General features: G+C 36.6%; 1 long non-coding RNA gene across 2 annotated transcripts in view; it reads left to right on the forward strand.

Moving 5' to 3' along the window:
* The first annotated feature begins 15592 nt into the window (after positions 1 to 15592).
* The window catches only part of LOC132366082 (uncharacterized), a 41542-nt gene continuing 40921 nt past the window's right edge, over positions 15593 to 16213 (forward strand). For both annotated transcript variants that reach the window (XR_009503356.1, XR_009503355.1), the window contains exon 1: positions 15593 to 15959. This is a non-coding gene — a long non-coding RNA (uncharacterized LOC132366082). The remainder of the gene's footprint in view (positions 15960 to 16213) is intronic.

Raw genomic sequence — 16213 nt, forward strand, 5'->3', positions numbered from 1 at the left:
TTCCAATTGGATATATATAGTACACATAGAAATTCATGTACGTTAGTATTTGCTAGTCCATAATGTATCTTCAGCAAGTTTCATAAGACCACATGAATGTGGTGGTATAAACCATATTCTCTGACCATAATGAAATTGAGTTAGAGTTAAATGATAAGTGATAATGAGAGTGCTTGGAAATTACAAAAACACTCCTAAATAACTTATGGGTGAAAGATGAAACCATAATGGAAATCATAATCATAATGGAACTGAACAATTGTGAAAATTCTGTATACCACAATTTATGGTGTATAACTAAACTGACATTTAGAGGGAATTTTAAACCTTTATATCTTATATAGGAAAAAAGACTGAAAGTTAGTGAGTTAAGAAACACCCAACTGAAGAAATTTTTAAAAAGCAGAATAAATCCAAAGAAAGTATAAGCAAAGATATCATAAAGAGCAGAAATTAATGAAATAAAGAAAAAATATAAGAAAATGTAAAAAGCCAAAAGTTAGTTGTTTGAAAAAAATTTAACAAATTTATGACAAAATTAATCGGGAAAAAATAATGAACAACTGTATAATGTTATGGATGAAAAGAGCATAAAACTATAGACATGGTCATGATTTTTTAAAAAAAGGAAATCGTATGAATAACTTTGACAATAAAATTTTAAATTTAGGCCAAATGGACAATTGCCTGGGGAAAAAAAAAATCAGCTTACCAAACTTTCAAAGAAAGAAATAGTTTTAAATCCATTAAAGAAATTTAAAAATTTAAAATTCTTCCCACAAGGAAAATACTAAACATTACATATTTGGTAGCTTTGCATTGTATCAACTGGGTAAACTGGAACTGTTTCACAGAATTTCCTCCTTGTATGTTTTTGTGATACAGTTGGTCATCATGGTTAGATGCAGTGAAAGACAGATGCACAGGTGCCAGTGAGTCCTCACTCTTCCCCATAGTGATTGCTGCCGGGTTGCAGATTGTTATCTCTCTCCCTTATTTGGTGTTAATCTCTTTTTCCTGACTGTTGACCCTGATGCACACCAGTGATCCCAGTTCCACCACTAGACACAGATGCAGACGTCTTCCATTGACCTCCCCACCAGCTCTGCTTCAGCTACCACTTGAAAGGTAAGAGTGCCTGGTGTGCAGATTTCTCTGTAAACTTCACCTTATCCATGCATTCCATTGCATCAAGAGTGCTGATCAGTGACTTCTCTGACCGTCCAAATCCCCTCTCTGGATCTTACTTTCCCAGCTCCTCCTGCAATTAGGTAAGATCTAATTTCTATAATAAATTCTTTATTCCATATACCTAGTTGTTTGCTTCCTTGATTTAATCTTAACTGACATAACAGTAAAATTCAACCAAATATTCAAGATATAGCTAGTTCTTATATTATACAAATACTTCCATAGAATAAAAAAGGAAAATGAGAAGATATGTTGATGGCAAATAAGCATATAAAAAGATGATCCACACAATTTTTAATTTACATTTTAAAACAACAATGAGATACTGCTACATACCTATTAGAATGGCCAAAATCTGGAACATAGACAACACCAAATGCTGGCAAGGATTTAGAACAACAGGAACTCTAATTCATTGCTAGTGGAAATGCAAAATGGTACAGCCACTTTGGAAGACAGTTTGACTATTTCTTATAAAACTAAACATACGCTTAGCACATGATCCAGCAATCAACTTTTTGGTATCTACTTAAAGGAGTTGAAAAGTTATGTCCACACGAAAACCTTCACATTGGTGTTTATAACAGCTTTATTCATAATTGCCAAAACTTGGAAGCAATCAAGATGTCCTTCCATAGGTGAATGAATAAACTGTGATAATCCAGATAATGGAATATTATTTAGCACTAAAAAGAAATGAGCTATCAAAGCTATGAAAAGATGTGGAGGAACCTTAAAAAAAATTCCTAAGTGAAAGAAGCCAATTGAAAAAGGCTACCTGTATGATTCCAACTATACAACATTCTGGAAAAGGCAAAACTATGACGACAATAAAAAGATCAGTGGTTGCCAGGGGTTAAGGGAAAGACATGAATAGGTGGAACACAGAGGATTTTTAAAGCAGTGAAAATATTCTGATGATACTATAATGAGGGATACATGTCATACGTTTTTCCAAACTGAGAGAAGGTACAATGCCAAGAGTGAATCTTAAGGTAAACTGTGGACTTTGGGTGTTTATGATGTGTCAGTGTAGTTTCATCAATTGTAACAAATGTACCATTCTGGTGGGGGCTGTCAGTAATGGGGAAGTCTATGCATGTGTGGGGGCAAGAGGCATATGGGATATCCCTGTACCTTCCTCTCAATTTTGCTGTGAACCTAAAACTGCTCTAAAAAAATAAAGTCTTTTTTTTTAAGGAAAACACTCTCTATCTCATTTTATGGTGTTAATATAACACTTATTTCTAAAGTAGACAAGTATAGCACAAGAAAGAATGATTACAAGACAAAGTCATTTATGGGTATAGTTGTAAAAGGCCTGAACAAAAGACTAACAAATGAATTCAGCAATTTTTTAAAAAGATAGTATATCATGACCAAATGGCAATTATATAATAAATGAAAATTTGGTTAAATATTTAAACCAATAAGTATAACAGTAACAAATAAAAAGAGAAAAAAATAATAAATGCAGAAAAGATTTTCAATAAGATTTAACATCCATGCATGGCAAAGATCTTAGCAAAATACAAAGAAAAGTGAAATCCCTTAACTTGGTGAAGGAAAATCTGCTAAAATCCCACACAGCAAACATTATAGTTAATGGTGAAATGTTGAAGATCAGAGTCAAACCAAGGATGCCCTACTAGCATCACTTCCACTCAACCTGGCACTAGATGTTGTAGACAGTAATTTGACAGCACCATAATATTCCAAAAATAATGAGATTAAATTTTTAAAATATGTAAAGATTGAAAACAAGGGACTTAGACTCTCATTATTTTAATATGATACAGTTGTTCATAGAGAACACAAAAGAATCTACAGTTAAATTGCAAGCAGTAATACAAAATTATACCTCAGTAATACTAATTAGAAAATATAGTTAAAATACATATTAATTACAATAGTAGTATAAATATGAAGTAACCATGAATAAATCTAACAGGGTCCAAGCTATGTTGGAGAAAATTTAAAACTTGATGAAAAGATACAAAAGAGACCCTAAAGAAGATATACCATGTTCATGGATAGGAGGTCTTAATATATCTCCTCAAACAGATATTTAGATTCAATAACATTTTAATAAAAATTTCATGTTTTTAAAGTAAAACTTGACAAACTGATTCTAAAATTTAAATGGAAAGTTATAAAAGTCTAGCATATCAGAAATTTCCTGCTGTGAATAATTAGAAAATTGCATAAAATACAAACAACAATCTATTTGAAGGCATCAGAGAGCTACTAAGGCAGTGAGAATCTGAAGGGTTAAATCTTGGAGAGAAGGAACGGAAAATGCAAAGAGATGAAACTGACATTTATTGTTACTTTTCTTCTTGAGGCATTTGCCAACCTATAAACAGAAGACTAAAAGGATAAGAGGAGAATAACAGTCAAATGAAGAAAGGTTTAACAGAGTTTTCAACAGTTTTATGGGGCTAGGAGAAAAAATTCAGAGTTTAGGGCCTGCCAAAGAGGAGTGGCCCTGATAACCAATGCAAGCTTTCATAAAGGATCTTTGAATGCTATACCCTAGGCAAAAGAGCTAACTAGAAACAGTCCAGCTCTCACAAAGAAACACAGATTCAAATTAGCTCATTCCCAAATAGGATTAAGAAAAGAGCTAACTAGAAACAGTCCAGCTCTCACAAAGAAACACAGATTCAAATTAGCTTATTCCCAAATAGGATTAAAGTGATCTTAACTTTAATTTTGCTACAGGCAAAAAGTGAACCCTCTCTATAGGAACATAACATCATTCAAAACCTCTGATTATTTCTTCAATTTTTTATATGCTATGTCCGGCGTTTAATAAAAAATTATTAGGTAACCCAGGAGATAAACAATTGACCAAAAACCAGGAGAAGAGGAAAAAAGAATTACAGGCAAAATGAACAGATTTATAGGAGATTCAATTACTGAAGTTATTAGACATGGATTTTAAGTTAACTTAGGTTTACATGTTGAAGAATATAAAGGCTGAGAAAAAAGAATTCAGCAAGAATTTGAATCTATTAAAGATAATCAACTGGAAATTACAATAACTGAAATAAAGAACTTAGTAAATGGGTTTAACATATTAGACACAGCTGAAGAGAGAATTAGTGAACTAGAAAATTAGGTCAATAGAAAATATACTGAAACATGAAGACAAAGAGAAAAAATGAAAAATACAAAAAACACAATACATGAGACACACAAAAAAACTTCTAACACACACCAAATATATAGATTTAATTCCAGAAGGGTTGAAAAGAGAGGATGGGAGTCAAAGCAATATTTGAAGATACAACGTCTGAGAATATTCCAAAATAGATGAAAAATAATAAACCAGATTAAAGAAATGCTACCAAATTAAACAAGATAAATATTTAAAAGCTTAAATACAACAAAAATAAGAACATTTTTAAAGCATTCAGAAATAAGAAACATAATTTCAAAAGACATAACAGAAATGATGTAAGGCAGAAGAAAATAGAATAATATATTTAAAGTATTGAAAGAAAATAACTAGATTTCTACATCCAGCAAAAAATATTGTTAAAAATGAAGGCAAAATTAAAACTTTAGATAAAAACAGAAAATTGGACACAAGAAGACATGCACCAATAGAAATACTAGTAATTTTTCAGACAGAAGTGTAATGATACCAGGTCGAATCATGAAAATATAAGAAAAGAAGACCAACTGAAAGGGAAAATATGTGGGTAAATTTAAATGAATATAGGCTGTTTATGAAAAGTCAAAAGTTATCCATGAACAACCTAAATGCTCATCAATTGATGAATGGATAAAGATGTTGTATGCACACACACACACACACACACACACACACACACAAAATGGAATATTATTCAGCCATAAAAAAGAATGATATAATGCCATTTGCAGCAACATGGATAGACCTAGAGATTATCATATTAAGGGAAGTAAGTCAGAAAGAGAAAGATAAATACCATATGATAACACTTACATGTGAAATCTAAAATATGATACAAATAAACTTATTTACAAAACAAAAGTTACCCATGAAGAAGAATTAAATAGGAGGACTTGATCTAGAAGGTATCAGAAATTATTATAAACCTATAGCCACTAAGAAGTGTAGTGTCACTGTAGAAATATAACAATGGACAAATGGAATATAAAATACCCATACATGAAAACTTGAAAGATGATAGAGTAGGTAATGCACATCGGTGGGATAAGAATGGAGTATCAGCAAGTACACCTGAGAAAATCAGTTAACTGTGCAGAAAATAATGAAACAGATCCCTACTTTACACATTTACAAAAAAAAATCTATCCAAAGTAGAATATAAACTTAAATGTGGAAAGCAAAACTAGAATGCCTTTAGAAATATTTATAGGAGCATATTTTAATAACCTTGGGTTAAAGGAAAATTTCTTAAGACCTCAAAAAGGAAAATATCAATAAATTATCATTAAAATTAAGAACTTTTCTGTTCCTCAAAATACACCACAAAGAGAGTAAAAATACAGGATGTAACTTTGAAAAGTTTGCAATAGATGTAACTGACAAAGGATGATATAAACCTAGAATATATACATACTTCCTAAAGGGAACAAGAAAGAAAATGCAGTAGAAAGGCAGAAGAGGGAACACAAATATGCCCCCAAAAACCACACGAAGAGGGACTTCCCTGTTGATGCAGTGGTTAAGAATCTGCCTGTCAATGCAGGGGACACGGGTTCGAGCCCTGGTCTGGGAAGATCCCACATGCCGTGGAGCAACTAAGCCTGTGCACTGCAACTACTGAGCCTGTGCTCTAGAGCCCGTGAGCCACAGCTACTGAGCCCATGTGCCACAACTACTAAAGCCTGCGCACCTAGAACCCGTGCTCCGCAACAAGAGAAGCCACTTCAATGAGGAGCCTGCACACCACAACGAAGAGAGGCCCCTGCTCGCTGCAACTAGAGAAAGCCCATGGGCAGCAACAAAGACCTAATGTAGCCAAAAATAAAATAAGTAAATAAATTTATTAAAAAACCAAAACAAAACGAACAAAAAAAAAACACATGAAGAAATGATTAATCACATTAGTAATCGGGAAATCAAACCGCAATGAGATATCATTTCACACTCATTGGCAAAAATTTTAAAGTCAGACCTGTCTAAGTTTTGTCCAGAAGTGTGGAACAACCAGTACTCTGTGCTGGTGGGGTGTTAATTGGTATCACCATGTTGGCATTACCAAGCAAATTTGAACATTGTTCATATTTTACAACCTAGCAATTCTAATCTGAGGTATATATCCTAGAGAAACTCTTACACCAATAATATATCTCAAGGCACATACAAGAGTGTTTACAATGGCAAAAAAACTGGAGCCCATATAAATATCCATCAACAGTAACGTGATAAAAAATCAGTGTATAGGTTTATTATGGAATACCGTAGAGCAGTTAAGTGAATTATAGCTACGCACATGAAAGTGGATTAATCTGTAAAACAATATTTAAACAGAAAAGAAGAAAAATTTATGTACAAAAGAATTCCATTATATAAAGTTATGAGCAGGTAAAGCTGAACAGTATATTGTTTGTGGATGTAGGCTTACATGGTAAACTTATAAAGAAAAGCAAGGGAATCATTGACAAAAAATTCTGAAAGGTAGTTGTCTTTGGCACTAGGAGAGGAGACCTTCAGTGATGGGCATCCAAGGCTTCTGAGGTCCTGGTAATGTGTTATCTCTAAGTCTTAGTAGTAGGTACATAGGTATTTCTATTGTTATTATTTCTCCGTAAACTACCCATGTATCATAATATAAAAGTGAAAAAAATGTGCGTTTCACAGTTGCCAAAAAAAAAGGGTGAAAAGACCACAAAAGATATTGTCCCTAAATTTTACTGAGCACTTCGTGGATTCCAAAGCGGAATTATTCACATTCCTTGCATTTGTCTGGGTTGGGTCTTCTGAACTCTGGATCCCTGAAGCCATGGAGCATGTATGCCGGATTAACATGTTTCTGAGCTGGGAATTTTCCTCCACAGTTGGAAGTCTGAAGAGAGGCAGAGAATGCTGTTTACCACACACACTGAACGCTTTGGGCAAATAGAGGTATAAAAAAGAGGAATGAGATAACAGAGGTTATGAGGAAAGAAAGGCTGTGTACAAACTAGGAGGCAATATATAGAAAAATAAAAAGTTGGCATTTGGAGTCTCATAAGAAATTACTTGGTTGGGGATGGTAAAAAGTGATGTTCATAAGTATGATGAGAAGAGTCATTCAAATTCTGCTGCTTTGATTTGCCTCATTCTTCTATTAACAAATCTGACCTTTAGCAATTTGTCGTTTAGGATTTCCCATTAACTTTAAGTTTTAAAATCTGCTTTTCAAATCCTTGTGCAACTTTCTGTGTTTGCTAAATTACTCAACAGATTCATACAGCATTGCTTGCTTATGTTTGCTCTGTGCTGGAAATGATAATGATAATGTCTGTACTTCCTGCCTTCGTGAGATAGTTGATAGGGATAATTTTTTAAGCAATTAAAATAGAGAGGAAATAAAGATCACAAATGTGAGAAAGCAGAAGCTTCAAGGTCCTCTGCCTCTAACAGCTTTTTTAACCCTCTGCCATATTAGAACTCTTGGAACCAGCTTTTGTTCCTTTCTCATTCCAAACTCATAGCTTTCTTTCAATTTCTCTCTTGGACTCCAAATGACTTTTTATTCCCTCACAATTGTTACCATCTTGTTATTCAAAATCTGCCATAAAACTCAGCAGAGTTCTTAGAAAATAAGGCAAATAGAAAAATCTGGACTTCGGTGATCACTCAGATCACTAAAGCAGTCACTCTACCTGCTCAAGAGTAGATGAGGGAAAAGAGCCTTTATAATTCTAGCCCTGTAACTGGACAATCTTAGAGATACAACATATCTCAAAGGTCTTCTAGTTCCATGCTCAAAGTAGAATTTTCTCTCCCAAGTCTCTGAAGAGGGTCTTTTGGCTTCAGCTTTCGACTTAAGACTTGTGGTCACAGGGAGCTTGGTACTTCAAAAGACAGCTTGTAATGCCGTCGGAGTCGTAAGAAAATTTTTCCTTACAGTGAGCTGTTTACAGCCACCCACTGGGCTGGCTCTGACATCTAGAAAGATCAATTCTTTATCTAATCCTTAAAATATTAGAAAATAGTGTCTCCTTTTTCAAGACGTAACTTGAGAATCTTCTTTACCAGGAGCCAAATACCCCTGCTTTTTTTGCCCGTTCCTCTACCGATTATATTTTCAGATGTAGTTCAGACTATGCCTCTTTGGAGGTCTGACTCCAGGGTGTCAGTACCCTCAGTATCCTTTTTTCCCCCCCGCCTAAATACTTACTTACTTACTTATTTATTTATTTATTTATTTATTTATTTATATATTTGGCTTGTTGGGTCTTAGTTGCAGCACACGGGATCTTCATTGCAGCATACAGGATCTTTAGTTGCGGCATGCAAACCCTTAGTTGTGGCATGTGGGATCTAGTTCCCTGACCAGGGATTGAACCCGGGCCCCCTGCATTGGGAGCATGGAGTCTTAGCCACTGGACCACCAGGGAAGTCCAAAGGTGCCAGGATCCTTTTTGACATGAGATGTCCAAACTGAACGCCATACTCCAGATGTGGCCCAGACCCTGTGGAGAACTAAGTGATTTATTTCCCTTTTTGCACTCAACTTCCCAAATCTTGTTGGTTCTGATAGCAACTACATCACACAGGAAAATCATACAGAGATGATCAGGGATTAGCACCAGACTTGCCCTAACGAAGCATTAAATGTAAAGTTGCCACAGATCATAGGGCATCCATCCAAGATGTGAAGTGAGAGATTGCTGGGTCTGAGGACTGGGCAGGAACGTAAGGAGTTGGTATAATTCTCTCAGTCCCTTGTCCCAGGGCCTCTCGTCTCTGCTTCTCTCCGCTCTGCTCTTCCTCTTCCCTTGACAACATGGCCTCTTCCAGACATTTCTGTTTCTGTGTAACTTTGGCTTTCCTCTGCTCCAGTGTGCCCTGAAACCAACCTAGCCCAAGTTCTGTACAACTTTTCATTTGAAGTACCCACCTCCCCAGCGACCAGCTCAGTGTCTCTCAAATTTTTGTGTCCACAAAATCACACAGAGATCTTGTCAAAAATGCAAAGTATGGTTCAGTAGGTCTAGGAGAAGGAATGTACATTTTTAACAAGTTCCCAGCTGATGTGGATGCTGATGGCCCACAGATCACACTCTGAGTAGCAAATCAATCAAGACTGAGTTAAGTTAAACTTGTTTCTGATGTCTGAGGCTTCTGTCTGTTAAGTTAAAATATTCCAGAAAAGAAAAAAAATTATGAATTATCTTCTTAAAATAAGTTTTTATATTTTAGATTCTATTCGTCTGTCATTTCAGTGAGATGGAAGAAAAGAGACTTGTTCTCAATCAGATGTCTTAACGGAACCCTTTACGTTGCATTCTTTATCTTTGTACCAGGCCCTGAACTAGGTGCAAACTTGCAATTACAAATGGTCAAATGTCCCTTTTCAATAGCTTCCCCAGGTGGGCCTGTATGGCCCTTCCAGGGATCTGTGAGTGTGATTTCCAAACTGTGCAAATGATGTCTAGAGGGGAAATATTGTGGTTCAGAACTAAAACCTATACCCGACACCCGAACCCACAGACCATGAAGGATGCCAACTTCCCCACATTACGGATACTGGGAACCATGTCAGCATTTTATTACTTTTACTGCCTAATCTAGATGCTTACTCCATGATAGTGATACCTAGTCCAATTAGCTTCAATATTTCTTTAGTTTTAAGTACATAGGTAGTTTCTAGAGACTGAACTACTTGAGTGAGTGTGCAATGGAGAGGGGTTGATGGGGATATGATGAGACAGGATAATGAGAAATTTCTCTGGCAGGAGACTGGGGAGAGTAACGAAGTGATTCTACCTTGGGGAACCTAGGAAGAAACCCTATAGCTGTTCATTTCAAGCCTGGCTTGTCAGAGTTAGTCCTATCATTCATTCAGTTTTAAAAAACTAGTCCTAGAAAAACCACATGATCCGTTTGGGGTTTGCAAGAGGTCTTCTATAATTCAGCAAATGGGCACATTAATTTAATCAGAAACTTGGCTTCCTTTCCATGTCTTCGATTTTGCCAATTAAGAGGCATACCCATGATGGATAGCTTCATTTAGGATGCAAAGAAAATCAAAGTACTCTGGGAGATTTGTTAAGCCAAAAATACACTCACCTGGGACCATTGTAGAGATCAGTTTTCAAGCCCATGAAAAATAAATGGAAGTGTCTTTGTGTGAATCTATCAGCATCTGTACCACTGCATTATGCATGGTCCCAGCCATGTTCGTGTTGCGTCTGTTCATCACACGGTTTCAACAAGAGTTTTCCATTTTACCAAATGGGAGAGATCAAGACAGAATCCATAGTTTCCTTACTCTGGTTTTCTTGGCAGGATCCTCTCTTGTCCTTTTTTTTTTTTTTTTTAGCGATCTGTAATTTATCTTTGGCTATAGCCACAGAGGTTTGCCTCTTCCCTTAGAAGGCAGTTTTGAAGGCTTATAGTCTTAATGTTTGCTCAATAATTTTTCTTTTTGCATCACTGTCATTTTTTTAAAATTTCAAATAAACTTGTTATCATTAGTTTGTCTAAGAGTAGATCTCATCTAGGTAGTTAATAAGTATAACTTTCATGTAGATATTATAAGAAGAAGAAACATTGATCTGATTCCTACCCTCTATTAGTTTACACACATATACACAGATATAAAGCAAATAACACTCTGGGTTTCTTTTTTCCTAACAGCAATTAATTTATTCATTTTAGTGCTAGGTTATGTAAAATGGAAGCTTGCATTTGAATTACAATTCTAATAAACAGAGTCATTATAATTGACTAATTAGAACAATTTCTGCATTTTATAGGAATTGAATTGTTTTTGGATACCATAGCAAGTAACAAGCCCATGTGTTATTTTTTTTTCTACACAAATTTAATCTATGCTAATAGCTATTCAAACTCTTTCAGACTGCTGAATATTTGTCGTTAGTGCTTTTCTTTTCTTGATCAAGATAGTAATTGTCATGGCTTAAAAAATAATCATTTTGTTTATTCTGCCTAGCTCCAAATCTTCTATTCTAATTTGTTTTATATTGCTTGCTCTGCTGTTCTAGCGTTCTCAATTTCTTTTCTTTCTTTTTTTTTTAAACTTTGGGGTTTTTTTATTTTTATTTATTTATTTATTTATGGCTGTGTTGGGTCTTCGTTTCTGTGCGAGGGCTTTCTCTAGTTGCGGCAAGTGGGGGCCACTCTTCATCGCGGTGTGCGGGCCTCTCATTATCGCAGCCTCTCTTGTTGCGGAGCACAGGCTCCAGATGCGCAGGCTCAGTAACTGTGGCTCACGGGCCTAGTTGCTCCACGGCATGTGGGATCTTCCCAGACCAGGACTCGAACCCGTGTCCCCTGCACTGGCAGGCAGATTCTCAACCACTGCGCCACCAGGGAAGCCCTCAATTTCTTTTGATTAAGGACTATTGTTTAAACCTTGTGAATGACAGTCATTTATTTGTCACACAAATATATTTTAGTCCAAATCACTATTGATATGGGTTGCTATTGGATTCAAATATTTGATAACTGAAACTTTAACAGTATCTCAGGCAATGGTTTAAGTGGCGGCACCTATAAAACTTACAAAGTTCCATAATGGTCAGCTTTCATTTTTTTCCATCATGCTGTTAAATTAGAGACATATTTGTTCAGTGACCAAGACTTCCAAAAGCCAAATCCTTCTCTTTTCCTAAAGAATGACCTTCCTGAATGAGAATAGAGCTCATTTACAAAATTTTAGTCAGTTGTTCCTTTGTTTCAGGAAAGCTTGGAATTGAGACAAATAGGAGAAAATGTGTAATTTGTGACTTGAAAAGTGAAGAGATGTATATGAACCTGAACCACAACTTTTTCACTCAGCTTTGTAGGCTTAAACAGAGCTGGAAAAATGTTCTTTTGCAAATCTAGATGTCAAGAAAAAGCAAGTTTCTGCTCCAGCAGTGTTTGCAGGCTCTGAACATGTACCACTGGAGGGAGATGAAGTGCTTTCAAGTGGTAGCTAAGTGAACAGTTTACTTTAACGGTTAGGTATTTACTTTTCATCCAACATTTAATTATGGAAATTTTCAAAATGCAGCCAATTGGAAAGAATTTTACAGTGAACAGCCGTAAACCTACCACTTAGATTCTCCATCAACATTTCACTGTACTTGCTTCATCACATATCTAACCTTCTAGCCACCCCTTGATGGAGCCATCGATTCATCTTATTTTTAATGCATTGCAGACACCGGTGCATTTCCCCTAAAACCCTTCTGCATGCAGGTTATTAATGAGTTCAATATTTGTTTATAGTTTCTTTTTCTTTTTCTTTTTTTGGGGGATTTTGCATTTTTTAAAGTTTTTATTTTATATTGGGATGTAGTTGATTTACAGTGTTGTATTAGTTTCAGGGGTACAGCAAAGTGATTCAGTTATACATATACACATATCTATTCTTTTTCAGATTTTTCCCACATAGGTTATTACAGAATATTGAGTAGAGTTCCCTGTGCTATTCAGTAGGTCCTTATTGATTATCTATTTAGTTTATTTTTCTATATTAGTAAAATTGACTGAGTTTGACAAAATGAATACATATACCTATGTAGCCCAAACTCCTGTAAAAATACAGAATAGTACCATCACCCCAGAAGGCTCCCTTATGCCTGTTCCTCCTTCATCTCTGTCCCGATCTCATCCCCAGGTAACCACTGTTCTGGTTTTTTTCACCATAGATGAGTTTACCTATTCTAGAACCTCAATTAACTGGAATCATATGATATGTATTCTTTTGTGTAAGACTTCTTTCACTCAGCTTAATTTTTTTCTTCATTCGTTTTTCTGTGCACATTGGTAGTTTATTCCCTTATGTTGCTGAATAATATTCTGTTAATAGACCACAGTTTATCCATTCTCTTGTCTGTTTCCAGTTTTTAACCATCATGAATAAAGCCTCTATGAGCATTCTTACACCAGTCTTTTTGTGTAAATATATTTTTATTTCTCCCAGGTAGGATTCTAACTGCCAGGTCATAGGCTAGGTGTATCTTTTAGTTTTATAAGGAACAGATGTTTTCTATACTTTAGAAAAAATATAAAACGCTTGTACCATTTTATATTTCCACCAATAATGCATGAGTGGTTTGGTTGTCCTATTGTCAGTCTTTTTAATTTTACCCTTTCTGGTGACATGAGTGTTATCTCATTGTAATTTGATTTCCCAGGTGCTTATTTTTAATATGTTTTAGGAAAAAGACGATTAGAACACCAATTCCATGATTTCAGGTACTTCAGGCTGGAGTCAGGGCCAATAAATAGTGAGTCAATTTAAGATCAAGTTCAATAAAAGTACCAAGTAAATAATAGTTGAGGTGGTGTATGGATATAGAAAATTTGTGAATAAGTGAAGCTTAAGAAATACTGTTATAGAGGATCTTTTTTCAGACTTCCTCTATTTCCAAGGCTTTTCTTTTCTTTTTTTGGATCGAGTCAAAAACTCAACATGTAAAAATCTTTAAGACATTTCAATTACCTTTACCCACTACAGAGTCATTGAGTTCTGAGATTAGAATTCTATGTAAACCTGGAGTGAAAAAGATTTCAGCATCACCCTTGCTTTTGAAACCATGCTTTAAGCAGTCTAATTGTATAAAATGGCAACAAAAGAAAACTGTTACAAAGGCAAAATAGCAAGGTAGACATTAGTACCCATTGGAGCCGGCCTGCTAGACTTGCCCCTCAGTTCCACCACTTACTAGCTGTGTAAAGCTGGCAAATTATTTTCTTCTCTGTGCTTCAGTTTCCTCAGCTATAAAATGTGGGTGGTAATAGTAACAACTTCATATGAAGCTGTGAGGAATACATAAATAAAAACATGTAAATAGCACATAGTAAGTATCATATAAGGGTGAGCTACTATTATTTTTGTTGTTGTAGGAGAACCAATCAGCCCAAAGAAGGGAAAGATTCCTGTAGGCCAAATGAGGAATGAGGCAGGGGAGTAGATACCTCTAGAAAGCAGAAAGCCCTGTGCCTTCAGAAATGGGCACTCTCTTATTATCAGCCTGGGGCTCATTTCTCCTTCTTGCTCTTTCTTTGGGCAACAGCCTTTCCCAGTTCTCAACTTAGGTGGGGCTGAGCTCATTTCCTGGCCATGTGATCCAGGCCTGGCCAATCAGCATTTCTCATCCTTAAGTTTACATTGACTGGTCCCAGAGATGGACACTTGATCTCAATCAGGATAATAATACTCTATCCTGGGATTTCTGCAGGGGCTCTTGAGAGAGTTACTCCCTCTCTTTTTGCCAGAGATGCGAAGCTGATAAGACATAATGATGGTGCAGCTGGGAGTCATTTTGCCACCCCCTGGGGAGAGCCTGCCAGAGACCGGAATCCCACAAAGAGTAATGCAGCACTGGGGAGTGAGAGTGAGAGTGAGAGAGGGAGGGAGAGAAAGAGAGAGACATAGAGGGACAGAGACGGAGAAAGATCACTGACATTTTAGCAGCTGGCTCCAGCTCTATTGATCGGACCTTACCATCTGTGGACTAATCAGTACCTTTTTCGCCTAAGCCATCGTGATCTCGGTTTCTATTATTTGTGAGGATCCTGATGAATACATCTTTTATAATCAAGGGCACATTTTTGCAAGATAATTTCTTTGAGATTCGGAGGCTTTACTGTGTTTACGTAAATATCTTTCTCCGCTGAAACTTCTGTAGGTTGTTTGTGTAGGCTACGTGGAGACACTGCCAGAGTGAGGTTTATGAAATCCCCCAACAGATCAGGAGGCAGGTGTAGAGAGAAATGATGCCAATCAGTTTATTGTGTAGCAGCCGTGGGAACCAGGGGGAGACCCTTCGTTCTCAGGGTCACCTGGATTCCGTGGAGCAGAATGGGATGGGGGAGAAGGGTAGGGTAGGATTCTCGGGCAAATCTACCCTCCGTAGGTATTTCCCTGGCACTCCCCGTGGGATGGGGAGATCAGAGATCTGCTTTCCTTTCCTTCTCTTTTCTCAGTCCACTTCTCTCAGTTGTTGCTACTCAGACTACTAGACCTGTGCCTCCAATCCTCAACACTTTTTGATAACATTCTGATAACAATACTCCCTTATATTCCTGGACAAATATGCAGTAAAAAAACATGATGTAATCATCTGATTTCAATCAGCCCAGCCATCTGGAAAAGGTGCCTTTCAATCATTTGGTTGCACTGGCACTCAGCCTAAGATGACCACATCTATATTCAGTGACTTCCTAACCACAGTGTCAGTAAGTATGGCTTCTCATTGCAAAGCTGGATAATTGTACTTATTCCTGTTAACATTTCATGTGCCTCAAAGAGTAATTACAGATAACGAGAAAATCTAGGTACCAAGGATTGTGCCTATTACTGAGTGACGAATGGAGGGTGCTTGAAAGGTGTCATGGGGATTAATCACCCAGGACTGGCACTGCCTGCTCGTACACAGCTCAAGGAGGCATGGTGTGAGCATGGTAGACGCCATCGCGAGAGGTAGAAAGACCACTTCTGACCACAAGAACAGGTGAACGTGGAGGCCCTGGGATGGGCAGCAGCTGACTCCTTGGAAGAACTGCAAACATACCAGAATGATTGAAGGAAGGGGAACAAGGCAGTGGTGGCTGGAGCCGTGAGCTGGAGCTGGAGCCGGTGAGTCTTTCTTGGTCCTGTGTCGGAGGCTAAACTTTATCTAAAAGCTGGCAGGCTTAATGGGAAATTGTAAGTTTTCTTATGATTGCACCTTATCTTGTGTTAGATACACATGAGACTCTTTGCCTTTCATTCTGTAGTTTTAATCCCTGTGAATAAATATGAGGCAGAGGAATTTATGAGGCAAAAGAATTAGTAAGTAGGCCAACAAGGACAGAGAACTTAAAAGAAAGGAGTTGGGAATTTCCTTTGTT

This window comes from Balaenoptera ricei, chromosome 5 (genome assembly GCF_028023285.1).
Source record: "Balaenoptera ricei isolate mBalRic1 chromosome 5, mBalRic1.hap2, whole genome shotgun sequence".
Classification (NCBI taxonomy): domain Eukaryota; kingdom Metazoa; phylum Chordata; class Mammalia; order Artiodactyla; family Balaenopteridae; genus Balaenoptera; species Balaenoptera ricei.